Raw genomic sequence first — 26833 nt, 5'->3', positions numbered from 1 at the left:
AGCACAGCATGGCCTACTGTATTCAATGTCTTATAATAACCTATAATCAAAACTAATCTCAAAGATAATATATATATTTATATTTAACTGAATCACTTTGCTGTATACCCGAAACTAACACTCCATTGTAAATAAATTATACTTAAAAAAAAAAAAAAAAACTTTGAATATAAAAAGCATTGGGAACACTGACTGGGTAGACCAAGTCATAGAATTAAATGGAATGGTATATTCTATGTATAATTAAATTGAGATATAAAGTGTATGTATTAACTTTCAAGTGATTCATTCAATGCTTTGATTAAAATGACAATTGTGAGAATGCTTTAATTTCGTTACACTTTGTACTAGGCAAGGTATCCAATCATCAATTGAATGACAGTCAAACAGTGGTCATCCAGAGGTCAGAAAGATATTATTTAATCAAGAATATTTTCTGATTTATCTTCTTATAAATACCCTTATATTCTTGATATGTTAACACTCTCTTTAAAAATCTTGCTATGAGAAAAAATAAGTTTATAGTTTGATAGAATCACTATTAGATTTCTTACGGCTTGGGCAGAAAGACACGAGATCACTGTACTCTCTGGAGTATGCTATTAAATTCAATCCTTGATTTTTCTGTTATTGATGCTTATTGGGAATTCTGCTTTGACATCTGAAATTCCTCAAATCTTTTTTTCCTCTCAAGTTCTTAATATGAATTCTATGACTGGTATGGACTGATAATTTGTGACTCTGTACATTGCTCCTTGGAATCATGTCTGCATGGATAGAATCAGGATGATCTGATTGAGCATGCTCAATGGGACCATAGCCGCCAGTTTGAGAGCAGAGATGTACAAAGGCTGACTGATGACACTCTTGATACAAATTGACCTTATATGGAAATGCCTGTTGGTCTGCCCCGTGTACCTTAATCATCTGCTTTGCCTTTACCGGCTCCAGCCTGCGACTGATTCTGTCTGTGGGAATACTTACTCATTTCTCTCTCTCTCAATCTACTCCGTGTATTTTTCAGTCTAACAATGCTCTGCAAAAGTAAAGGTCACTTTGTGAGCATCTGTACATTCTCTTTCAGCTGATCTACATTCAGAAAACAATGTGTCCCTCGTATATCACCTGTTCTCAGGTTCTCTAGTCTAACAATCTGCGCTGCATTTTTATCTAGACTGGCATAAAACCCATGGCATTGCCTCTGCCTCAAGATGATCAGGTAAATGTTCTCTACAAACGGCATTTCTCTCTCAAAGAATGTTATAGTTAGAAAACACGCTGTAGATTTGTATTTATTGAGCACAGAAGATACACGCGTGGCAACTAGGCTCTTAGCAAAATAAGACTGCTGTTAAACTAGATATCAACACACCTTTTTAACATATTGTCATGAATGCAGGGGTGTTTTACATGGCGATGGCACCCCACTCCAGTACTCTTGCCTGGCAAATCCCGTGGACGGAGGAGCCTGGTGGGCTGCAGTCCATGGGGTCACTAAGAGTCGGACACGACTGAGCGACTTCCCTTTCACTTTTCACTTTCATGCACTGGAGAAGGAAATGGCAACCCACTCCAGTGTCCTTGCCTGGAGAATCCCAGGGACGGGGGAGCCTGGTGGGCTGCCGTCTATGGGGTCGCACAGAGTCGGACAGGACTGAAGTGACTTGGCAGCAGCATGAAAAGATGACCATTCAAAAGCATTGATGGATAGTGGAAAATATAGGAAGTCTTTGTCCCACGTGGGGGACAACTTTCTTAAAAACCTTAATCTAGTATAATTATGTTTTTTGGACAGTCTATGCATTTGGTTGAGCCATTTTAAATTGTCATTTTTTGTAAGTAAAAAAAACGGCAGTTTCACATTGTTAAATGCAAATACCAGCTATGACAGAAGCTGGCCCAAAATAGATGGGGCCAGGTAGCTAAAACATCAACACAAGTTGACATTATAAAGGTCAAGGACATTTATAGCTAAGCATGAAGGTGTTAGTTGCTCAGTCGTGCCCGACTCTTTGTGACCCCATGGACTGCAGCCCACCAGGCTCTTCTGCCCATGGGATTTTCCAGGCAAGTACACTTGAGTGGTTTGCCGTTTCCTTCTCAAGAGGATCTTCCCAACCCAGGGATAGAACCCCAGTCTCCTGCACGGCAGGCAGGTTCTATACCAGCTGAGCTACCAGGGAAGCCCTAAGCTAAGGATGAGTATTTCATATGCTAAAAGAGAAGATTTAAGTAAGACAATGTATTCATTGTTCTTTATGGTAAGTAAATTTAACCTTCCCCAAAGAAAGTGTATTCAGCCTTCTCCACAGAGGTTAATTAAGATGACCTTTCTTTTGCAAGTGAAATATCCTACTGGGCTTCGAACAGTATCGAAATTCTTGCCATTCTTCCACCAAACTTAAAATGTTTATTTAAAAATTCTGATTTCTAGTTTTACATGATTTTAATGTTAGAACTTTGCTTTCATCCAAATGAAAAATGGGACTTCTCTAAATGAATTAAAAATAACACAAAAAAACAATAAAAATAACATTAGACATTTATTGAATTCTTGCCATAGGCCAAGTATTGTTTTAAGCTTTTTGGTACCTCTGGCTAATGTAATTTATGTAATAGAACAATAATTGAACGTATAAAAGCAATAATACAGTAATCCATGGCACTTTCAATTTTTATTGCACTTTCAAAATGTTATTTATAATTTTGATATCTAATCTTTAGGAAATTGTATGCCCAAAGTTAAATTAAAATACCTATTGACTAGAGTGAAAGAAAAGCTTATATGTCCCCCGAGGAAACTAAGAAATTAACTTTTAAAAGGCAAAATATAGTGTTTGATCAATATCCCTATTATTTGAGTCATATAAAAACAGAGAAAAAAAATATCCTGAGGAAAAGTTTTACATAGGTATATACTCAATGAAATGTTCACATATAATGCATTGACTTTGTCTGCTATCTCTTCTGCAAACAGATTAAAGATTTCAGGACTTACGAAAGCAAAGTGCTTTGCAGTGAGTGATTCAGTAATTCATTGAGAGTCATTACACTCTTCTTGTTTTAGAACACCTAAATTGTTTGGCATAACCTTTTGATTCATTTTCCTTTTTGTAGTTATTGATTTTCTTGGCAGTATTTACTGAATTGCACTCTCATTCTGACTATGGCATTTCAGACACCTTTAGTTTTACAGAGCTGCATTATATATGTATTCATGTTGATTCAAGGTTTTAATGGTCTCTTACCATTGACGCTATATTATCCCTAGAACTTCATTTGTATTTTAAAATAAAGATAAAATCCATATCTATTTCCTTGAACTCCTTATAGAGTCTGTGTCTTATATTTTCGCAATGTTTCATGCCTTAGGCTGCTTATCATTGGAAAGTATATTTTTATATTATATGATTCTTTTGACCCTCTGTGAACTTGAAAATGCCTTAGAGGAACAGCTGGATGTATTTCCTTAAATAAACACACATTGTTCTTTAAATTGCTAGTATCTGTCTTCTTAATAGTCTCCACAGGCAATGGGAATTTTGACTTTGAAGTCACCTCTGCTGGGTTCATGTAGGTGTCTGGCTACTTTATACCTTTTTGCTTCCATAATTGAACAGTGTCTTTCAACTCAAGTATATTTTTAAATAAACTATACGACAACAGCATATAGTCATAACTTAATCTTTACCTGTACTTTGGGGTTATAATATTTTTGGTGTTTTATTTTATATGATATCAAACATAACCTAAATACAATATCAAAAATATACTACAACCAGTAAAGGTACAGACTCCTGGAGTATTTAATTCCACTTAATTTAGAGTGTCAGTAATTAATGAGAGATTAGTTCAGAATTAAATAGAAATTCACGTACAGAAATTGAGAAAACAGTCATTTTTATTTGGAGTTAAAGGAAAAATTCATTCACTTTTTCACTTTGGCTTTGCTAAGGTAGCAAGGGAAAAATGGACACTGGGATTTTAAAAGTGGTCTCAAAACGTTTCCCAGCACTGGATTTGTCCCCAGAGAACTTTTTATGTGAAAGTAGCCTTTTTCTAATGATTATTTCTAACAAAGATTGTACACTCAGATTTGATTAATGGGTACAGAGTCTTCCAAAGAGGCTGCAGCAGTGATGCTCCATGAAGGTTTCTAGGATTGCTTGTTTATTCACAATTTAGACATAAAACATCTTCAGATGATTCACCATGCCAGCTCTCCAAAACCCAAGCTTGATTTGGAGGGAGGAGGCTATTTGAATGGACATGAAAAATTTATTTGAAATTGAGAGAAAAACAAGTCATTTAAAATTCTTTAAAAAATGTTCTTGGTTACTTGAATATTTAGGGAAGCAGTTAATAGGCCAGCACAGGAACAAGATATAAGAAATTGTGTCATGGAGATCGTAGATAGGGCTGCTGCTGTGATTTTCTTGAGTCTATGGAAATGGGGCTTTGGAAATCGGGAACTTACTAAGTTCACTAGTAATCTATCAGGTTGAAGATGCCTATAAGTTGTTTTTGTCCAGTGAAAGCAGTCATCTAATGTACTTAGTTGGGGAAGCCGTTAGACATAAGTGTGAAATGCAATGTTTTTGCTCTGTGCTCTACCTGTAAACAAGCCTTCTCCAAATAAAAATTCCTGAGTCCAAGTGAAATAAAGCCAGCTATTCTGAGGCCATCAGCTACGTCAGCTGAGGAGCTGGGGGGGCTGTGAGGGGCGGCCATCCACCATACCTGCCGTCTCTGATGGTCAACAAGGAATTAGGTTGTGAGCAAAGCAGGATCGGCCCCACGCAGCTAGATGCATGTGAAAGGGAATTCAGCAAGCCAGGACACTTGCCTCTTCCTGTACAGAGATCACCAGACCTCTTCACGTGAGAGATCTGGGTTTTCTGAATTAACAGTAATCTTTTGATATCCAGATTACCTGCTGCTTGCTGCAAACTCGTACATAGCCTGGCTTCTCTCTCACCTCCTCGGAGTCACTCTCTTGAGGTCACCTGGGACACTGTCTCCCAGGCTCAAGTCCTAACATTCTGGCTGAATAAAAACTAACTTTTAGATTACACGTATTTTCTTTGAGTCAACATAAGTAATACGATTTCTCCTAGATTACCACTGACAGTACTTAAAATCCACAGTTGTATTAATTTTTCATATACTTTAAGCCCAATTAAGTAAATGTTGTCTTGTTTATCTGAATGTTAAAGGATCAGGTGGCTTGGAGCCTGAAATTCTCAGTAAGTTGCCCACATTGTTGAATTATATCAGTGTTAACCTAGGAATTGGTTGAAGAAATACCTAATGTAATATTTTTTCCCCAAAGCATGCTCTAAATATTGTAATTCAATGCAACATCATTGTGACAATATAACTTTATTTTGGGACCAGGATAATTAAAAGCCTGGAAATATATAAAGAATGTTGTAATGATGACTGTATCCCACTAATCTTTGGAGATTTTTTTGTAATTTTAAAAATTTTATTGGAGTATAGTTGATGGGGAATGACTGAAGGCAAAAGGAGAAGGGGGCTGCAGAAGATGAGATGGTTACATAGCAACACCAGCTCCATGGAAATTTGAGCAAACTCCAAGAGATAGTGGAGGACAGAGGAGCCGGACATGCTACAGTCCATGGGGTCCAAAAAAGTTAAACACATACACATATCCACTCTTTCAAAATTATTTTTCCATATATGTCATTATAGAGCATTGAAATATAGTACGCATGCTATAAAGCAGGTCTTATTAGTTATCTATTTTATATATAGAAACTGAAGTCGCTCAGTCGTGTCCAACTCTTTGGGACCCCATGGACTGTAGCCTACCAGGTTCCACCATCCATGGGATTTTCCAGGCAAGAATACTGGAGTGGGTTGCCATTTCCTTCTCCAGGAGATCTTCCCGACCGAGGGTTTGAACCTGGGTCTCCCATGTTATAAGCATTATAGGCAGACACTTTACCATCTGAGCCACCAGGGTACCCAGGTCTCCTGCGTTGCAGGCAGATGCTTTAACCTCTGCGCCACCAGGGAAGCCCATTTATATATATAGTAGGGTGTACATGTGCTTCCCAGGTGACGCAGTGGTAAAGAGTCTGCCTGCCAGTGCAGGAGATGCAAGAGACACAGGTTCGATCCCTGGGTTGGGAAGATCCCCTGGAGGAGGAAATGGCAACCTACTCCGGTATTCTTGCCTGGAAATCCCATGGACAGAGGAGCCTGGCAGGCTACAGTTCATGGGGTTGCGAAGAGTCAGACTCAGCTGAGCATGCACGCTCACAGTGTGCCTATGTCTACCCCAGCCTCCCAGTTTTTCTCTCGCCTCCTTTGCTTCTGGTAACTCTAAGTCGTTTTATTTGTTTTACATTTTTGACTCTATTTCTGTTCTTTAAATAAGTTCATGTGTATCATTTCTTGACTAAGATTTCAGGCACTGGGTGCAGACTGATACTTAGAATATGACTGCCAAACAACTCTTGGTTCTTGGAGACTTTCTGGTATAGTGGACAATTTTTACACTTTACTATACTTTTACTTGTTCGAATTTAAATAAACTTTAACTGCCAAGTTTCCTTAAAACCTATGTAAGTCTAGAGGTCATTTCAGTTGACAAGCAAGCATCATCACTCTGTGTTATCAACCAAAAGTTTTGTGGGTTACTCTTTCAGTTATTCTGAATAAATGTCTACATCAATATTAAAAGTCTTCCTATTACTTGTCCATCTAAACTTTGTTGCGTAGGTGTTATAGCGAACAGACTTTTCAATCATTGCATTAAAATATATGTTAAGAGAGCATTGCTTAATTTTATGACTTTAAAAAGACTTACAGAGTATTCATTTCCTGATCAGATATTACCTTACTTTGTGTATGAATTCATTCCAGGCCATCCCATTTTGCATATTCCGGTGTGGTGTGTAAAGCTCTTCTGTGTATGATTCTTCTGTTTTGTGAAGAATTCTTTCCATTATGACTTCCTTGTATTGCTTCTTATATTTTGAACACCCTAACCCCCATCTTAGTTAATTCCTACTTATCCTTCAGGGGCCAGTTTAGACAATCACGCCCTGCTCATTAATTTCTCTAAGCTCCACATGACTAGCAGAGTTGACCTTTACATGTATTCCTGTGTACTGATGTATGCCTGTGTGTAAATTATAACGTATCCAATCATTTAACTATAGCCCCTGAGGACAGAGACTAGACCCGTTTCCTCACTGCTACATCCTAGCATGGTCTGGCATTGGGAGACCCTCAATCAATAGTTGTTGAAGGATTAAAGGAATAGATTGCTTTACTTATGCGCTTGCTTCACAGAATAGAAACTACAGTTATTCCCCCCAAAAAAGTCACTGTGATAGTCTATCGATGAAATATCTTTTCTTCTTTAAATTCAAAAATATCTGTGGATGATGTTCATGTACTAAGTCCTTTTGAGCCTCAGCTTTTAGAGTTGTTTGTCTCTATCAACAACTCTAATATATCTAACATGAATTAAAGGAAGATGTATTAAGAGGACGGAGAAGGCAATGGCACCCCACTCCAGTGCTCTTGCCTGGAAAATCCCATGGGTGGAGGAGCCTGGTGGGCAGTATTAAGAGGAATCTAAAACCAGTTACATTATGTCTTGGGTAATTTAATATTGCTTACCCAAAATTAAAGGCACACTTTGAAAGTGATATAAAATAATAGCTTTCTCCCAAGGACATCTGTTGCACTAATTATTGGGATGCTTCTGCTGCTGCTGCTAAGTTGCTTCAGTCAAGTCCGACTCTGTGCAACCCCATAGATGGCAGCCCACCAGGCTCTGCAGTCCCTGGCATTCTCCAAGCAGGAACACTGGAGTGGGTTGCCATTTCCTTCTCCAATGCATGAAAGTGAAAAGTAAAAGTGAAGTTGCTCAGTAAGTGTCCGACTCTTCGTGACCCCATGGACTGCAGCCTACCAGGCTCTTCGGTCCATGGTATTTTCCAGGCAGGAGTACTGGAGTGGGGTGCCATTGCCTTCTCCAATCATTGGGCTAGTTTTTAGTTAAAGTTTCCAGATGTTTGGATCATTACAAGAATTGAAGACTTAAGGCTGATAACACTTTCAGAATTAAAACTTGCTTCTCTGCATTCTCAGTTTTTGCCCCTATCCAGGGTTGGCTCTATTTCTAGTTTTCATTATTTGTTAAATCAATTTTGCATCAGTTAGAAGAACAAATTGTTTCTCCACAGATTTGTAGCTATTAATCTCAGCAGTAACTCAGTGACTGATTTTTTTCAGACCTCAGCGTCACAGAGAGAGACTAGAAAGAGTAACTTGAACCAAGTCTAGGACCTACCCGCTGAATCTATGAAAGTCGAGACTTCATGTCATACATAATACATCTGTGTTACTCAGCGGTGATGTTACTTTTCAACTTGGGGATATAATTAGAATGATCATATAAAGTTATTTCACTGCCTGCTTTTTTCTTCTTTTCTTTCAATGTCCTTTCTATTATTCTCACGACTCAATAGTGATATCAACTAGAAATTCTTGAATTGTAAGTAAAAGTGACCTAATTTCCGAAGCATTTAGTTATTGCAGGTAAAAGCTCTCTCAAGGGCTTTCAATATTTCAAATATGTGGATGTACAATCTGTGTCAATAATGAAGACTGCACATTAAATTGACCTGAATGGTTAGAGCACAAAATTTTTTCTCAGCATTGGCAAATTTCTGACGTAAATGCTTAGAATGGAAGAGCTGAAAAGAAGCTATTAGAGTAGTGCAGAGACCCTGAAAAGATGCTACATGTTTTTTTTTTTATTTTTAAAGTATAATTGAGATTTCTAAGAATTTTTACTGACAAGTCATTTTACTTTCTGGACTTGGTAACTGAAAAAAGGATAAAATTGTTAGAGGAGCAATAAGGAATTCAATAAAGAAAGTAAAATATTATGTGCTTGATAAGTGTATTTCAAATGTCTTACCTGAGTTGGTTAGAACACCGAGTTAAAGGTTCCAAGGTCACAGATTTGAGCTTTCTATGGCTTAGATGGCTTAATCCCTTTACTGGATCAGGGACCACTGTGGTCGCCCTGCCCAGCCATCCTTCAAAGAATGACCTCCTTGCAAGATAACACTAATGCAATAAGGAAGACAGACCAGGCTAGGGCCAAAACACAGCCATCAGAACCACAATGTCTCTTTCACATTTATATATGTAATATTCGTGCCACGTTGCTTGTGACACCTTCACATACACAATGGAGTACACCTCTGTTCGAATAAATAGTTATTTGGTTTTATTTTGCCTTATAAAGTCAGTAAACTTAAAATTCAACCACCTGAATCTTCTTTTTGAAGATTGATCGAGTGTCCAATGTATACACTTGGAATTTCACAGAATACAAACATGTACACTTTCCAAAAAGGCTTACTTCACAGAAGGAGGTGAAGTTAATTTCAAATAATATTTTTCATTATAGTCTTTTCATTTTAGCAGGCATAAGTTAAATTTTAGATATTTTGAAGGACACTAAACTAATAAAGTATTCTATTATCTGTTCATTCAAGGCTTCAGAGGAGCGTGACTAAATTCCTCTAAGAAAATGTACTTTGCTGATCCTGAAAGAATCTAAGATTTGTTTCATTGAGAAAGAATTAGGATGGGTTCAGGTCCTGCTTTAAGTAAAATTAGTAGTGAAATTTCCAATTTTATCTAGTTAGGATGACAGTCTTTTTATAACCACACACCTTACACCTCCATTAGCAGTGTAGATGACAGAATACTGATTTTCTTCCAGTTTGAACCTAAAGTCACCATGTTCACCACACGCTCCATAGACGGGTCTGGTTGGACAGAATTGTCAGGACTTTCATTTGATTCATGCTCCATTTTCTATAAATGTTACCCAACAATGACATAGAAGCAAGCAAAAAGCCTGCAAAAGCCTGCAAAGCTATTTCTGCTAATGTCTTCAGTTTCACAGAAGAGAAGCGGATTTATTCCATTGCTCGTCAGCATTTATTGTGACCAATAAGTGGGGGATTAGGGGCTTATTCAGCTCTAGTTATTGCATTAAAAATAACATTGTTACTGAAAACCTAAGGTCTAATAGAAATACATGTGATAATATTCTTTTCTTATATTCAAATGAAAGAAAGTGAAAGTGTTAGTGGCTCAGCTGTGTCTGACTCTTTGCGACCCCGTGGACTATCGCTCGTCTCTGTCCATGGGATTCTCCAGGCTAGAATACTGGAGTGGGCTGTCATTCCCTTCTCCAGGGGATCTTCAGCTTTCAAGTAGTTCTTTTTATTATTACAATCGTCTATCTGCCTATGTACAGCCACCTTTTCTAAACTCACCATTCTGCCACGTGACTTCTCCCTCCATGCTCTTTCACTATCCTTTATAATATCTAGTGAAATACTCACCATACTGCAAATTCCGTCTTTCTTTGCACAGGTCTAGATTTATTTTTAACCTTTGTTATCTTGCACTTTACCTGACTCTGTACCCTGCTCATGATAGGAGCCTGATGATTATTTGATGAGTAAATGAATGATTTCACTATTATAGTCAAGTCTTTGACTTCAATTTTATCTTCTCCTGATGGCTCAGAGGGTAAAGCATCTGCCTGCAATGTGGGAGACGTAGGTTCGACCCCTGGGTCGGGAAGATCCCCGGCAGAAGGCAATGGCAACCCACTCCAGTATTCTTGCCTGGAAAATCCCATGGATGGAGGAACCTGGTGGGCTATAGTCCATGGGGTCCGCAAAGAGTCGGACACGACTGAATGACTTCATTTTCACTTTTCACTTTTTTTGTATTTTTTAACTTACATGATTACATTCAGTAACATAAACTAACACATATATTTACCTTCTAATGAAATTGTCCCTGAGGCAGCCATAATATTCTTTGCAGTTTTTAAAATATTTATTTACTTTCGGCTGCGTCAGGCCTTAGCTGAGCACGTGGGATCTTCGCTGCAGCACGTGGCTTCTCTCTGGTGCCTGGGCTGGGTAGCCCGCAGCCTGCAGGTTTAATTTGCCCTTGGCATGTGGGATCTTAGTTCCTGACAAGGGATTGAAACTGTGTCCCCTTCATTGGAAGATAGATTCTTTACCACTGCACCACCAGAGAAGTCCCTCTTGGCAGGTTTTTACATGTGCAAGATTACAAAGTTTTAAACCTCAACTCCTCTTCATGGTTGGCAATCTAATAATTATTCCAAATTAATAATCTGAAAACGTCAGTGTCTGTATTTCAGTAACGATATAAGGACAGGTTTCACATCTGAATTAAAGATATTTCATCATAATTTGTTCACCCCTTTAGAGTGCTAGGCACCTTTATTATAGATATTCAGTTAGCCATTTGTTTATCTGTGGTATAAGAACAAGACTCTTGACCTACTGCTCCAATTTCTGGCAAACTTGAAAAGTATCATCTTTGACGCTCATTTACAATCCATCTTTTCTGTCTTTTCTGGCCCAGAGCCACAGGCTTTGACTGAAGACTTCAAAAGCAGCTTGTTCTAGCCTCTGCCCTATTACTTACCAAATCATTATATAACCAAGTTCCGCCCCGCCCCCCCCCAAAAAATAAAATCCTCCTCTATATTTTGTCTATGTGATTACCAAAATTCTCAACTACTCCTCTGGATCTTACTTCATCATCTCCCCCTACACTGTGCACACTACACTGTTTGATATTTTATAGGCGAGCCCCTCATTTCCCTGAAATTTGTGCTTGGAACTTCACCAGATAACCATCAAATCAATAGTCCATAATCAAACTCTAAGAAGTACTCTGTATTTTTCACAATGCCTAATTAATCTCCCCCAATGGAACACTTCAGTATTATTTTCATAATAGGATAGTATTATGAGTTTTAAGAATATTCTCTTCTGCAATCACATATTAATTATGAGCATAGCTTCCTTCATTGTTTTCCATGATGTGCAATCATCCTGCTATTTATCATGGTCTGAATCTAATAGCAGGTAAAAACATTGTATATACTTTAATTGTATGTATTTAATGAATATTCTCTAAATTTCCCTCTGCTTAAGATCTTCCTAAACCAGTATTATTTTTTTTAATCATCTGGGCACCAGTGTTATTCAAATGCATTATGTCAAAATGTTATTTTCCTCTTTTGAGAAATGGCTTAATTACAGTTTTTTTTTTCTTTCTAGATATAACTTAATTGCCAGGGTCATTAAATTATATATGAGGATATATTGTCACGACAAAAAACCAACCAAGAAAGGATATAGGCCACATTGGTTTCTTTCCCCATTGCTGTAGAAATTTGATTTGTGATAATGATAGTTAATTATTTTGAACAATGAATCCAATCAATCTAGTCAGTTTAGCAAGGAAAAAGGATAGCATTAAATAAGAAGTTTGATAAGATTAGAATGGACTACTAAAATAGATTAATTAGTTTGATGCATGCTTTAATCAAAAAGTGTTGTAGTGTCCTTTAGTAGAAAACACATCTGTTCATGCTTTAAAAAATGATGTTTCTTTAAAAAAACGTGATTTTCTGTTCCTTTAATAATAATTTTTACATCCCCCATGTTCTAGTTGAGTGTGAACATTATGTAGTATACGTCTAAGGGTCCTTCAATTTAGAAATATGAGTTACTGTGAGAGAGATAATAAAACTGCCAGAACCCAGATACATGAATCTCATAATGAATGATACAGATTTCTATATACTCTACTCATAAACACTGGAGATGATGAAAAGCTTAATCGAGTTGTAAACAACCTGCATAAATACATTTTATGCTTTTCTTTTTTCTGGATGCATACAGGACTAGCAAACAATGTAATAACATTGAGCAATCTAGTTGGAAATCACTGGTCTCCTTTAAATTTTAAATGAAGATTATGAAAATAATTACTCTTTCCAAGCAAGGAGCTTTGTATGTTCATTGGATATAAAACAATAAATTATTACTACTTCACAAAATTTTAAGAGAACAAAACTATAAAATGAATTCAGGTATTTAAAATGACCTTAAAGCAAGTTGAATGCATAAAATCAAGAAAGCCTTACATAACTATCATTTTGAATAGCTTCATAATAGACAAACCTGCTAAGAGGCAGCATAATTGATCCAGGTTACATTTACGTAACTTTTTTCTGGGAGTGTAGTCATATGTAATATCTTTTTTGCAGATAATTTTCAGAAAATAAGAGAAAGTCCGAAAGAGATGTTTTAGTTACCACCTAGCAGTTTACTTGGTGTTTGTGGGCTATAACTAAAGGATAATCATTAACATAATATGATTTAAACTCTATTTAGACTTTCAAAAGAGAGAAAACGGCATATGCCATTTTTAACAGCAATATTTATAAAACATAAATTGGCTTAAATCCATGTTGGAAACAAAATATGCAATATCATATAAAATATCCATAAAATATATATGGATATTTTAAGTGATAAAAACATTAAATTCATTCACGTACTTAGCAAATGTTTATTTGATGATAAGCTATACTAGGGGCTGTAAATAGATATAAGGTAGTAAAGAAGTTTACACAAATACAACACAAACTGGTCTCAAAATTCACTTGTCATCTTGAGAAGATAAGATTATTCCTGCTGTGATATTTAAAATTTGAAGGGCAGGTAGACTCTTGGTGATTGGAAGTAGGGAGGAGGTTATACAATGAAACGGAAATGGAGACTTGGAAGTTGGTGGTTTAGAGAATGAAGAGGGGTTAAGTTTATCCCCAAGATGGAAGTCCTCTTGAACAAGTCTGCTGGAAAGGGAGTTATGAGATGTAAGTACGAATAGACGTTGGATTGGAAGATCTCCAACAGTTTACTTTGGAAGTGTGACATTCATTCTGTGATGATAATGACATCAATGATTAAATATCTCCTGACATGTATGAGGCATGATTCCAAACATCTGAATCCATTATCTCAGTGATCCTCAGGACAAGCCCATAAGGAGTCAGTGTCTCCAGTTTTGGAAGAGGAGTCAAGCCCTAGAGACATGCCTCTAACCCTAGAGACATTCCCTCTAAACGGGTGAGTGCCTGAGCCAAAACTCAAACCAAAAAACACACCAGAGCAACCTTTCTGACTCCAAAGATCTAAATAAATCCTCATCAAATTTCGATTTCACACACTCATCAATGAAAAGCTACAAAAGGTTCTGAGCCGCATAATGAGATGTGGTAAAAAGTTTAGGAAGACTAATCTGACGGGGGGTGGGGGGTGGGCTATCCCATGATTTGGAGGTGGCAAGTCCAGAAGCAATGACGCAGTCCATCTTAGGAGAGGGATGAAGGAATAAAGTCCAGTAGTCAGTAGTGGTAACGGGGATGGAAATAAGAGGGCTAATACACAAAGGGAAGGAAAAGTCAGGTTGAGGTGAATGAGTATGTTAATGAGTAAGAAGAGATGGGAGGAGGAGAAAGAGAAAAATGCTAACTATGGTGGGTGGGTGGGTGGAGGAGGAAGGGGCGAAAATGGAGATACAAGAGGGGAAGGCACAGGAGAAACAGGGGTGGAGGAGAAGGAAACCTGGAAAGCAGGAACAGGAGCATTTATTCCCTGAAAAATCCCATTTGACAAGAACTAGACTAAACAAGTAGGCTACATGGAACATTTATTTGCTTTTTATGACAACTTTATACAGTCAGATAGCATTATCTCTGATTTGTACCGGGGAAATGAAGGCTGGGATAATGTCTCTTGTCTGGGGCCACAGAGCCTGTAACAGAGGAAACAGAACTAGGGGGCAGAGCTCAGGATCCCTTGACCTTCCAGTGACTCTGTGAAGTGAGCAGGATGGGTTTGTTAACCTTCTTTGGAGGATAAAGCTCAGAGAAGCATTTTACCTGAAAGCATAGGGTGGGATTTTCTGCTTTAAAAACCTCCCTCTCTTTCAGAATAAAGAGAAGCAGCATGCATAATGATTATGCAAGCAATTTATCTGGTAATCATCCTTGAGTCTCTTTTTCCTTTATCCTCCGTCTTTACTCCATCCCTGAACCTCACTGACTGTATCTCTTAAATCGTCCTTTAGTCCATCCACTTCTCTCCATCTTCACACCTACCCAGCAAGCCTTGCAATAACCTCTAAAGTGGTGCCTCCCACATCTGTTAGTTCCATGCTGCAGTTTATTTTTTATACTCTAGCCAGGGTGATGTAAAAACTCAAACCTAATCTTCACATTTAGCTCCCCAAAATAAAAATAAAATACTGATACAAAACATCTTTGATGGCTTCCTATTGCCCTTAGTACAAGACCGAAGCCCTTCAGCCACCAACAAGGTCACAGCCAGGCTGCCAGGACCACCCCTGTACCTTCAGCCTATATTCCATGTCGCTCTGTCATCTCAGCCACCCTGCCATCATTTCCCATCCTTCAGCACGCTGGGACTCCATTCGTGATGTTTTCTTTCATAAACCATTCTTAAATCCTCACGCCCACATTTTCTTTATGTAACACACATTTTGTGTCCTTGAAACCTCAGGTCAAATGAATCTTCCTTTATCTCCCATATTGAGAAGGTCTCCCTTTTATGGGGCTCTCAAGCTCTCTATAGAGCTTCGCAGATGGTGAAGGGGTAAAGAATCTGCCTGCCAATGCAGGAGACTCCAGATGCAGGTTCGACCCCTGGGTCAGGAAGACCCCCTGGAGGAGGAAATGGCAATCCACTCCAGAATCGCCTGGGAAAGTCCATGGACAGAGGGGCCTGGAGGGCTGCAGTCCATTAAGTCACAAAGAGTTGGACATGATGGAGCGACTGAGCACACACACACAAGCTCACCCTGCTTTTCTGTGTAACCCTCACCTCTATTGGGACATATGGATTCACAAATGTGTTCTTTGTTTACTATCTGTTCCTTCCATTTGTCTAGAAGCACCTGAAAAAGAAATCACATGTTGTGTTCATTGTTTTATACCTAGAACCTACACCAAGACAAAGTAGGTGTTTAGTAAATATTTGTTCAACTGAACCATGAATGATTAATAGCCCCATCTGTGTTTATATACTGGCTCCTCCATTTACTAAATGCAAGGCCTTGGATAATTTTCTTAAATTCCAGAAACTTTTCTTTCCCTATTAGATGAAAAGGGATAGTTACAATCCAATGAGTAAGGTTATTCATGCAAAACTCTTAACATATATATATATATATATAGTACTAAAAAAATGCTATTATTATACTGTAAAAATATCAGACATCAGGGATCTCAAAGGACCACATTAATATTAATTGGAGGGAAAATGTCTTTTCATATAAATTAAAAAAAATACTTTTTAATTTTTTAGCAGCATCTAAAAAAATGTACTTATAGCTTACTTGACAAGACTGTTTAATTTTTTTTAATTTATTGAAGTATAGATTTGCAATGTGTCCATTTCTTCTGTAGAGCAAAGTGACTCAGATATGTATATATATGCTTGTTCATGTTCTTTTCTATTATGACTTGTCTTGAGATATTAAATATAGTTCCCTGTGCTATAGTAAGACCTTGTTGTTTATCCACTAGTTTGCCTCTGCTAATCCCAGGCTCCCAGTCCGTCCCTACTCCATCCCTCCCTTGCCACAAGTCTGTTCCCTCTGTTTAACAAGACTATTTTTATAATCATAATTTTAAATACTTAATTTAAAAATCAATATGCTTTTTATCCTGATCCCTTTGGGGCTTAGAGTCAGATATTAGTTTGGGGAAAGTCATTTCACTGGTCATTCCGTAACAAAAAATCGAAACTGTGACCCACCATACTATCATGGTACCTTTTTGATATGCTAATATTTACTGCTATCAGGTACATGGAGATTATGAAGAGTGTTTAAATGCACAAATAGGACACAGGTTTAGAGTGAAAAGAGCTTCCCTGGAGGCTCAGTGTTAAGAATCCACCTGCCAACGCAGGAGATGCATTGTCAACTGGCATCCATACGTCGTCAGTTTCAGATCCCTAAGATATACTTTCTCATTCACGTGTACAAAACACAAATGCCCTCATATTACCAAAGTTAAAAATTAAACTAACCTAAAACTTTAGGATTTCTTTTCGTTCCGACATTGCATGGTTTTCTCCCTGAACCGCCCATCGTTGTGAACCTCGGAGCACAGGGCTTTATGTGAGGACACAGAGTGAAGTGCGTCATACTCGCACTAGTACCGGAAACAGGAAGATGCAGTTAGTCCCGACGATGGAGGGAACGCGGAAACAATATAGCGGCGTTTATGAGAGAACCAAATTTTAGTCCAAGCTTTATAGAAAACGAACGTATGGTTACCAGAGCGAAGTGGTGGGGGAGGGATAATTGAGGAGAAGGGGATTAGCATATACACTTCTATATATAAATCAGGTAACCAACAAGCACCTACTGCATACACGGGGAGCTATACTCAACAGTTTGTAATAACCTACAAAGGAAAAGACTCTGAAAAGAATATAAATACATGTGTACAACCAAATCTCTGGGCTGTACCCCTGGAACGAACATGACTTTGTGAATCGACTATGCTCCAGTGAATAAAGAAGCACTTTGCTTGGAATCAAAGTGGCCAAAGTTAGCACGTTTCCTTGCCACACTAGCCTGTTTGCTCATCTGTGTCAGTAGGATTTACATCATATGGTTGTTAGGAAGTAGGAAAGTTTCCTCAAAAGCCTTAGCCCTGTGCACAGGCCACAGCGAGCCCTGGATGCACGGTCGTCAGCACTGAAACACGGGTCCTGTCACAGTCAGTCAAGTGCAGAGATGGGAGAGATTTGTAGCACAGATGTGCCATCTGCCTCTGGATGGGCCTTCTCAGGTGGCGCGAGTGGTAAAGAGCCCCCCCCTGCCCATGCAGGAGAAGTGAGAGACATGGGTTCAGTCCCTTGGTAGGGAAGATCTCCTGGAGGAGGACACAGCAACCCGCTCCAGTGTTCTTTCCTACAGAATCCCATGGACAGAGGAGCCTGGTGGGCTGCAGTCCATGGGGTCACAAAGAGTCACACACGACTGAAGTGACTTAGTGTACACACATACACACAATCACACCTCTGGATTGAATGTACAAATGAGGCTAATGAAGCTATTAAAAAGGGAGAACAATGTTTGCTGTTGCTGCAAAATAAATGTGAGTGTTGACCTACTTACAAAGTATTCTTTCTGTTTGAAAATGCACACAATCATTATACTTGGGGATACTGTTGAAAATGAGTCTTGCTTTATGTGTATGAACTGCATGATTTATGCACACAGATTGCAATATACAAATTCTACACAGTCTATTTGAATCAGCAAGTGGGCAGTCAGATTTATTTCTGCTTATCCTTGAATATCTTGCTGTTAATTCATTTTCTATTTCTGTTGCGCCTATCATCACTCAATTTAAATTTCTGAAAAACTAATTTACTAAATGAAATTGTTTTTAGAGCAAAATATTTCTTCTCATTTAAAAATATTGTAATTGACTAAAACAATGATTTTTTTGTATTGTTGTTCACTCTGTCAGTCGTGTCCAACTCTTTGCAACCCCACGGATTGTAGCACACCAGGCTTCCCTGTCCTCCACCATCTCCCAGAGCTTGCTCAAACTCATGTCCATTGAGTCAATGATGACATCCGAACATCTCATCCTCTGTCATCCGCTTCTCCTCCTGCCTTCAGTCTTTCCTAGCATCAGGGTCTTTTCCAGTGAGTTGGTTCTTCGCATCAGGTGGCCAAAGTATTGGAGCTTCAGCTTCAGCAACAGCCTTCCAGTGAATATTCAGGATTGATTTCCTTTAGGATTGACTGCTTTGATCTCCTTGCTGTCCAAGGGACTCTCAAGGGTCTTCTCCAACACCGCAGTTCAAAAGCATCACTTCTTCGGCTCTCAGCTTTCTTTATAGTCCAACTCTCACATCCATACATGACTACTGGAAAAACCACAGCATTGACTAGACAGACCTCCATTGACAAAGTAATGTCTCTGCTTTTCAATAAGCTGTCTAGGTTGATCATAACTTTGCTTCCAAGGAGTAAGCGTCTTTTAATTTCATGGCTGCAGTCTCCACCTGCAGTGATTTTGCAGCCCAAAAAGATAAAGTCTGACACTGTTTCCACTGTTTCCTCATCTATTTGCCATCAAGTAATGGGAATGTTGAGCTTTAAGTCAACTTTTTCACTCTCCTATTTCACTTTCATCAAGAGGCTCTTTAGTTCTTCTTCACTGAGGTTATTGATATTTCTCCTCACGTGTAAGCATAATTCCAGGATAATTAGATGTTTTCAGATCAGGTAATACAAATCAATCATGTTTTTTCATTAAAAATATACTGGTTACCTACTATATGTCAGACATTGAGCTAGGTATTGACATGTGATCAAATTATATATGTTCCTTCCCTTGGTGAAATTGCAGCCAGATATTCAGGTAAACAAATCAATAATTTTACTAAGTTCTATGATAAAGGGAAGCAGAGATTCCCATGGGAGCCAGAGGAACACCATTCAAATCAGATGGTGTAATTTAGGGAAGGCGGGGGAAGTACAACTTGAGTTGAGTTTGAAAAGTAGGAATTCAAAAGAAGTTGACATTGCGGGTGGAGAAAATGGAGGAACAGCATCAAGAAGTCCTTAAGAGATGTGGTTAAGACGAGACTAGAGCCAAGCTATGATTTACTCATGTGCCAAACTAAAGGTTTAAATGCTCTCCTAAAATCTATGAGGCGTCATTGCAGGACTGTTAGCCACATGTGAGGTTATATCTTATAGAGACTCTTAAAACCTGGATTTGCCTCATTGTCAGCAAAACTCGTACAGATATTTTTAATACCCTTTGATATTTTGTGTATTTTAACCTTCTCCCTAAATAGCAAATCCTCTGGGAAAATATAAACAAAAACCACCTTTGCAGGTACATCTTGAGCATGGCGTATACACGTATATAATTACTAATGTGAGCATCATGGATAACGGAACATTACTCTGTAGTAACTAAACATACTTTAGTATACTATGAACCACATTTCTGAATGTCTTGATATTTTGGGGCATATGGTTTTTGAAATGACTGTAATGTTATAATAAATGTAGTGAAGCTTAACGGAATCATTTAAACAGTAACTTTCTAAACCTATTTGTAAGGGTTTAAACTTTGCAATTGTTTGGAGATTTAAGATTGATTATTTTCTTAACTGATGAAGCTTAATTTTTAAATTAAACATTTATTCATACACTGACCATTTGGTATGAAGCTCATTAAGAGATAAATGGCTCATTAAATAAGAACCATTTTTAATCTATACTTATTATTTTTTGAAGGTGACATTGGAATTACCAGCAAAAACATAAATAATGTAGATTTTAAAGTTAATGTATTTACCCATTTTTAAGATACAGTTTTTACTCTGAATGTTTAAATTTGTATATTGCTACTTCCATAGTTCTCATTGAAAATTAAGTTCATTAGTATGGCTAAATTTAGATTGAAAATATTCAGGCTGAGGCTATAGTTTTCTTTTTTAGGTTCATAAACAATTATCAAGCGCCTCTGTCAATTCATAGACAATTATCAAGTGGTTCACATTGTATTAGGGCTTCCCTGGTGGCTGAGAGGTTAAAGCGTCTGCCCACAATGCAGGAGACCTGGGTTCGATCCCTGGGTCGGGAAGATCCCCTGGAGAAGGAAATGGCAACCCACTCCAGTATTCTTGCCTGGAGAATCCCATGGACAGAGGAGCCTGGCAGGCTACAGTCCATGGGGTGGCAAAGAGTCAGACACGACTGAGTGACTTCACTTCACTCACGTTGTATTATCACTGGAAAGAGAACTCTCAGTTATCAGTTAACCAGTTGAATTAAATACTTTAGTATAAAAGAAACTAGAAAAGCTTAAGATCAGATAGAAACATGGAAACAGAACAATGTAAATGAACTGTTGGTTCACAATCTCAGGCGCCTCCTGGTATAATCTGAAACCTCCATCTCCTTACAAGGAGGACAAGGAGAGACCTAGGAAAAACACAAACCACCCCAGTTTGGAAGGTGGCAGGTATTTTTGTTGTTTTTGTTTTTTAATTGGAGTAAAGTTGATTTACCTATGTTATTTTCAAGTGTACAGTCAGTTGATCCAGTTATACATCGATATATATCTTTTCTTTTTCAGATTTTTCCCTTATAAATTATTGCGCAATATTCAGTATGTTTCTTTGACCTATACAGTAGGTCTTGTTTTGTTATCTATTTTACATATAATAGTATGCATATGTTAATCCCAAGCTTCTAATATATCCCTCCCCACTTGTAACCACAAGTTTGTTTTCTCTGTCTGTGGGTCTGTTTCTGTTTTATTTATAAGTTCATTTGTAACCTTTTTTTAGATTCTGTGTATAAGTGTTACACGATCGTCTTTCTCTGTCTGGCTTACTTCACTCAGTATAATCATCTCTAGGCCCATGTTGCTGCAAATGGCATTGTTTCATTCTTTTTTTATGGCTGAGTAATATTCCACTACACACACACACACACACACACACACACACACACACACACCCCACATCTTCTCTAGCTATTTCATCCGTCCATGGACTTTTAGATTGGCTGTTGTAAATAGAGCTGTGATGGACATTGAGATGCATGTATATTTTAAAATCACAGTCTTCTCCAGATATATGCCCAGAAGTGGGACTCACACGTGGCAGTTTTATTAAGCAAGGGAACTTACTTGTGAGAGTTGTCTTGGGCAGCCACAAGACAAGTAGATTTCTGCACCTGCTAACCAGAATCTTAGAAGTCTCTATAGAAGACCTCACTGGGTTCAGTCATCTGAACTGCCCATGTTGGCTCACCATCCCATCAACACCTCAAGCTGTGTCTTTGGGGCAGCTTTGGGGAATGAGGGGTGCCATGAGGACATGCAAGCCAAGGACAGGTTAGGGGAAGAGGCATCTCCAAGTGCCTGGGTCCTGCTCGTGGGCCAAATTGGTAGTCAAGTCTCCTCCATGACCTCCCCAAATAAACAACTGGGTAAAAACCAAGGAAATGAGAGGTATAGACACAAAGAGCTATGAGCTCGAAATTTTCAAAGAGAAATGCTATGCTTGATGTCTTGAGGAAAATAATGAAAATTATTGAGCAGGAAAGAGTGAAAATACATTTCATGTAGAAAAAATATTTGAGCAAAATTATAAAGGAAACAATTAGCAAGACATCTAGAGGATGGATGAAAGTGGTTCAGTTGCAGGAAGCAGATGAATCATTTTTCATAATAGTGAAAGGTCACTTTGGAGAAATGCAGCTGAGAACTATTAATTGAGTAGGATTTAATGGGAATCTTTAAAGTGAAACCTCAATATAAAAGAGTCAAAAATAGATGCCTTAAAACAACAATAAAATGAAATTATATAAAAATTAAATAAACGTGTAAAATGAACAGAACAAGAAAGCCAAGTATTCACCCAGGCGTATGTGTTTGACGGGTTTGTTTGAGGGGAGTAGCTAGAGCAACTGAAAAGAATCATTGCATCATGCAGGCTTAGTCCAATGGTGAACGTGGTGAATAAACAAAGCCAAAGAACAATTAAGAATCGTGGTCTAGTGGTATGAAAAAAATTGGAGAAAGGCAATACTGTTCGTGTGTAGGAAGGAGCTGATGGAACAGATTTCTTAGGAAAGGAAGATCACCAGCTTAGGTTTCTGTGTTACATGCTAGCTATATGTCATTTTCCTGTGGAAGCAGAAGACTTCAAAAATGAAGTGGAAAGATTTTGAGAGATCTAGAGTCATCCATGGGAAGATGGCTTTGAAACTTAAAGAGTTAGTTTCTCTACGTAGGATGAATTGCTGAGGAAAAAGACAAAAAGACTAAGTCCCGGGTGTTACTGTTAAAATTCAGGAGAGAAAAAAAGAGGCACAAAGTTTTCTCTCACTTGTAGAGTAAAAGCAACCAGTGACAGAGAAATTATATGAGTATGATTTATTCTAAAAAGAGAGTCTGTAAAGATTTAAGGATGCACTGAGATGCCCAAAGCACATTAATAATTTCTGAACTTGCAGTATAAGTCCAGAGGTTTACATTATATAGGGCATAAGGTTGATGGCTCTAACAAGTGGCTGAGAAGTTTCTGTGTTATTCTGCCAAAAGCTTTCAGTAATTGAAGGCTATCCTAGTCTTAACAGGAGGGTTCAGTGATGAGAAAACACCTGGAAATGCAAATATAATGAAAGGATTATGCTCCTAATGTAACCAAACTGCCAGATGACACCTCTTTGTGTTAATATTATAGTTGCACACTAATAGGTTATGTCTTCCGAGGCCTGAAGAGTCTTGCAAGAAACCTAAAAGAAGGCAGATGAGAGAAAGAAGGATGGAGGGAGGGTACGTGTCTTGAACTAGAGAGCCATCAGAAAAGGAGCCGTGGTTTATCAAGCCAGTCCCCGAAATGTGCTTGGAGGAGGGGCTAAAGGGATCTGACCCCGCCCCTAAGGGTGTACTGCTTTAATGTCACTCTCTAGACGAGACCGGGCAGAAACCTTGAGGAGAAAGAACACTGCCTCATACAGAGAGTGGAAAAGATGACGGCAGCGCGGTTAGCCTCTGGGGCAAGTCTCTTCCAGGCTGGCGAGCCATCGCTCCACCACTGCTGTCTGCTCCTGGAAAGTGATATGCAGAAAGTCTAGGTAATTTACAGGAGAAAATGTCACTTTGAAAAGAAACAATTTGTGTCATGGAATGCACATAGACTGGAAAAGGTCAGTTTTCATTCCAGTTCAAAAGAAAGGAAATGCCGAAGAATGTTCAAACTGCCATAGAATTGGACTCATTTCATATGCTAGCAAGGTCATGCTCAAAATCCTTCCAGCCAGGCTTCAACGGCACTTGAATTGAGAACTTCCAGATGTACAAGCTAGATTTAGAAAAAGTCAGAGGAACCAGAGATCAAACTGCCAACACCCACTGGATCATAGGAAAATACAGGGAATTCCAGAAAAAAACACCTACTCCTGCTTCATTGACTTTGCTAAAGCTTTTGACTGTGTGGATCACAACAAACTGTGGGAAATTCTTCAAGAGATGAGAATATCAGACCACCTTACCTGCCTCCTTAGCAACCTGTATGCAAATCAAGAGGCAGCAGTTACAACCAGACATGGGACAATGGATTGGTACCAAATTGGGAAAGGCTATATATCGTCTATAGACTGTCACCCTGCTTATTTAACTTCTATGCAGTGTACGTCATGCAAAATTCCAGTCTGGATGAGTCACAGGATGGAATTAAGACTGCTGGGATGAATTTCTGCAACCTCAGCTATGCAGATGATCCCACTCTAGTGGCAGAAAGTGAAGAGGAACTAAAGAGCCTCTTAATGAAGATGAAAGAGGAGAGTGAAAAAGCTGGCTTAAAACTCCACATTCAAAAAACTAAGATCATGGCATCTGGTCCTTTAACTTCATGGCAAATAGAAGGGGAAAAAATAGAAGTAGTGATAGCTTTTACTTTCTTGGACTCCAAAATCACTGACGATGGTGACTGCAGCCACAAAATTAAAAGACTCTTTCTTCTTGGAAGAAAAGCCATGACCAATCTAGACAGCATATTAAAAAGCAGAGACATTACTTTGCAACAAAGGTCTTTTAGTCAAAGCCATGATTTTTCCAGTAGTCATGTACAGGTGTGAGAATTGGACCATAAAGAAGGCTGAGCGCCAAAGAATTGATGCTTCAAAATGTGTTGCTGGAGAAAAGTCTTGAGAATCCCTTGTACTGCAAGGAGGACCTGTTGATCCTAAAGGAAATCGACCACGATTTTTATTGGAAGTCCTGATGCTGAAGCTGAAGCTCCAATACTTTTGGTCCCCTGATGCAAAGAGCCAACTCATCTGGAAAAGACCCTGATGCTGGGAAAGACTGAAGGCAGGAGGAGAAAGGCGTGATAGAGGATGAGATGGTTGGATGGCATCTCCGACTCAATGGACATGAGTTTGAGCAAACTCCTGGAGATAGTGAAGGGCTGGGAAGTCTGGCGTGATGCAGTCCATGGGATTGCAAAGAGTCAGACATGACTTAGCAACTGAACAATATCAACAACAGACAGACAGACATAAATAGCACATATACAACCCTTCCTGTAAGAACCTTGCTTAGTTTAATGAGATTTAATTTTCACCATTGTCTGTACTTCATATTCTTTAAGTTGGTAGCTGATTAAAAATGTGAACCAATATTATCCAAGGTTTGGAAATTAGACTGGCCATTTATTTCCAGGGCTGTATTTTTTTAATTTAGCTTCCCCCTCGTGTCTGAGGTTGGGTGCAGAATGGAGTTGACGCAAAGACAAAGAAAAGATGAAAACTTATAAATGAGAGGTTGATAGTCAAATCAGGATTAATTTTTAAAGGTTCAAATGTCCTTGATAACCTTGTCTGTTACGAGTTTAGGTAGAAAAACCCTGGCAAGGCTGTAGGCAGGCATTGGACTATAGCCTTATGAATTTAATGGATAAATATCCAGTATAAAATACCTTCATGGACAATTGGTTAGCATTTTATATATAATAGCAGAAGTTTCTGCCAACAAAAGGAGTTTGTGTTCTGATAATACAGTACTTTAAAAAATTTTTTGTGATAATTGGAACTATCATGCAATTTTGTATTTGTGTGTTAATCTCTCAGTTGTGTCCGACTCTTTGCAACCCCGTGGACTGTAGCTCGCTGGGCTCCTCAGTCCATGGTATTCTCCAGGCAAGAATACTGGAGTGGGTTGCCATTTCCTTCTCCATCATGCAATTTTAGTTTTCCTGAAAAAAATTTCCTCAGCAGATAGTATACAATTACAAGCAAGGGGTAACTGATCAATTCATGAAAACAATAGTAGAGTCCAGGAAGTTAATTAGAACAAGAATATTTGTTCAAAAAAATATCAATCCCCAAAAGTTGACTCTATGCAAAAGAAGAAGAGATGGGGATACGCCCAAATAACTGTTACTTCCTGTTTCAAGTTTTATCAGCTGTCTGCTTCAGTTACACATGTCACAGCTGTGACTCCAGGCATAAGAAAGATCTACAGAAAATTGAGAGAGGTACATCAATTCCTACAGGCCAATGACTGTGAAGTGCATCAAGCATTTAAAGCAAGGAAAGGCAGATATAATGGAACATCCCCCAAGGGAAAACAATACCTTTCGTAGGATAATACGTTACACGTTGGTCCTGGTGAAGTGTTACAGAGAATCAGCTTGTCCTTCAGTGATCGGATTAGGTTATCCATCAGGCTGACTTGGGCACTTACAGTTTAAATCAGGAAAGAATAGATAGTAGTCCTAAATTTTGTGTGCTCCTAAGGGGAAAAATAATTGAAAGCAGAAATTAAGGCTACTTATTGACCAAGTGAGATCACTGCGTAACATTAAGCTTGGCATTATTCAATTTATCTTTCCCTTGTCTGATACCTGATAGAGTTATTTCTCTCCTGCTATTTCCTGGCAATCCCAAGAAAATAAATTACAGTCACACTATCTACTAGTTTTAAAAATGTATTCAATTATTTTTGTATCACTTTTGATAGCTGTAACACTTGCTAACTTCAGACAAATTGACTGCAGGATTAATGTAATCATTTCTGTAGAAAGCATTTCAAAGCTTTAAAATGACAGCATTCTAAAATAAGGTCGTGATTCCCTGACATGGGATACAGCTCAATGAAGAAGTTTTCTACTCTTTGCTCTTTCCTCTGCTTCAAAGGTCACTTTGCCTTTGAGTGTGACTCTTCACTGAGCTACTTCACTTTCACTTTTCACTTTCTTGCATTGGAGAAGGAAATGGCAACCCACTCCAGTGTTTTTGCCTGGAGAATCCCAGGATCGGGGGAGCC

At 38.4% G+C, this 26833-nt stretch overlaps 1 protein-coding gene and 1 long non-coding RNA gene across 8 annotated transcripts in view; one reads left to right on the top strand and one right to left on the bottom strand.

Moving 5' to 3' along the window:
* The window catches only part of RALYL (RALY RNA binding protein like), an 821188-nt gene that overhangs the window by 586513 nt on the left and 207842 nt on the right, over positions 1–26833 (top strand). The gene's annotated exons all lie outside the window — the stretch shown is intronic.
* LOC132657202 (uncharacterized) overlaps positions 1–26833 on the bottom strand; it is a 116294-nt gene that overhangs the window by 88867 nt on the left and 594 nt on the right. The window contains exon 2 of the long non-coding RNA XR_009595016.1: positions 26142–26299. This is a non-coding gene — a long non-coding RNA (uncharacterized LOC132657202). The remainder of the gene's footprint in view (positions 1–26141; positions 26300–26833) is intronic.

The sequence above is a fragment of the Ovis aries genome, chromosome 9 (assembly GCF_016772045.2).
Source record: "Ovis aries strain OAR_USU_Benz2616 breed Rambouillet chromosome 9, ARS-UI_Ramb_v3.0, whole genome shotgun sequence".
In the NCBI taxonomy this organism is placed as follows: Eukaryota; Metazoa; Chordata; class Mammalia; order Artiodactyla; family Bovidae; genus Ovis; species Ovis aries.
This window is presented reverse-complemented; position numbering and strand designations above follow the sequence as displayed.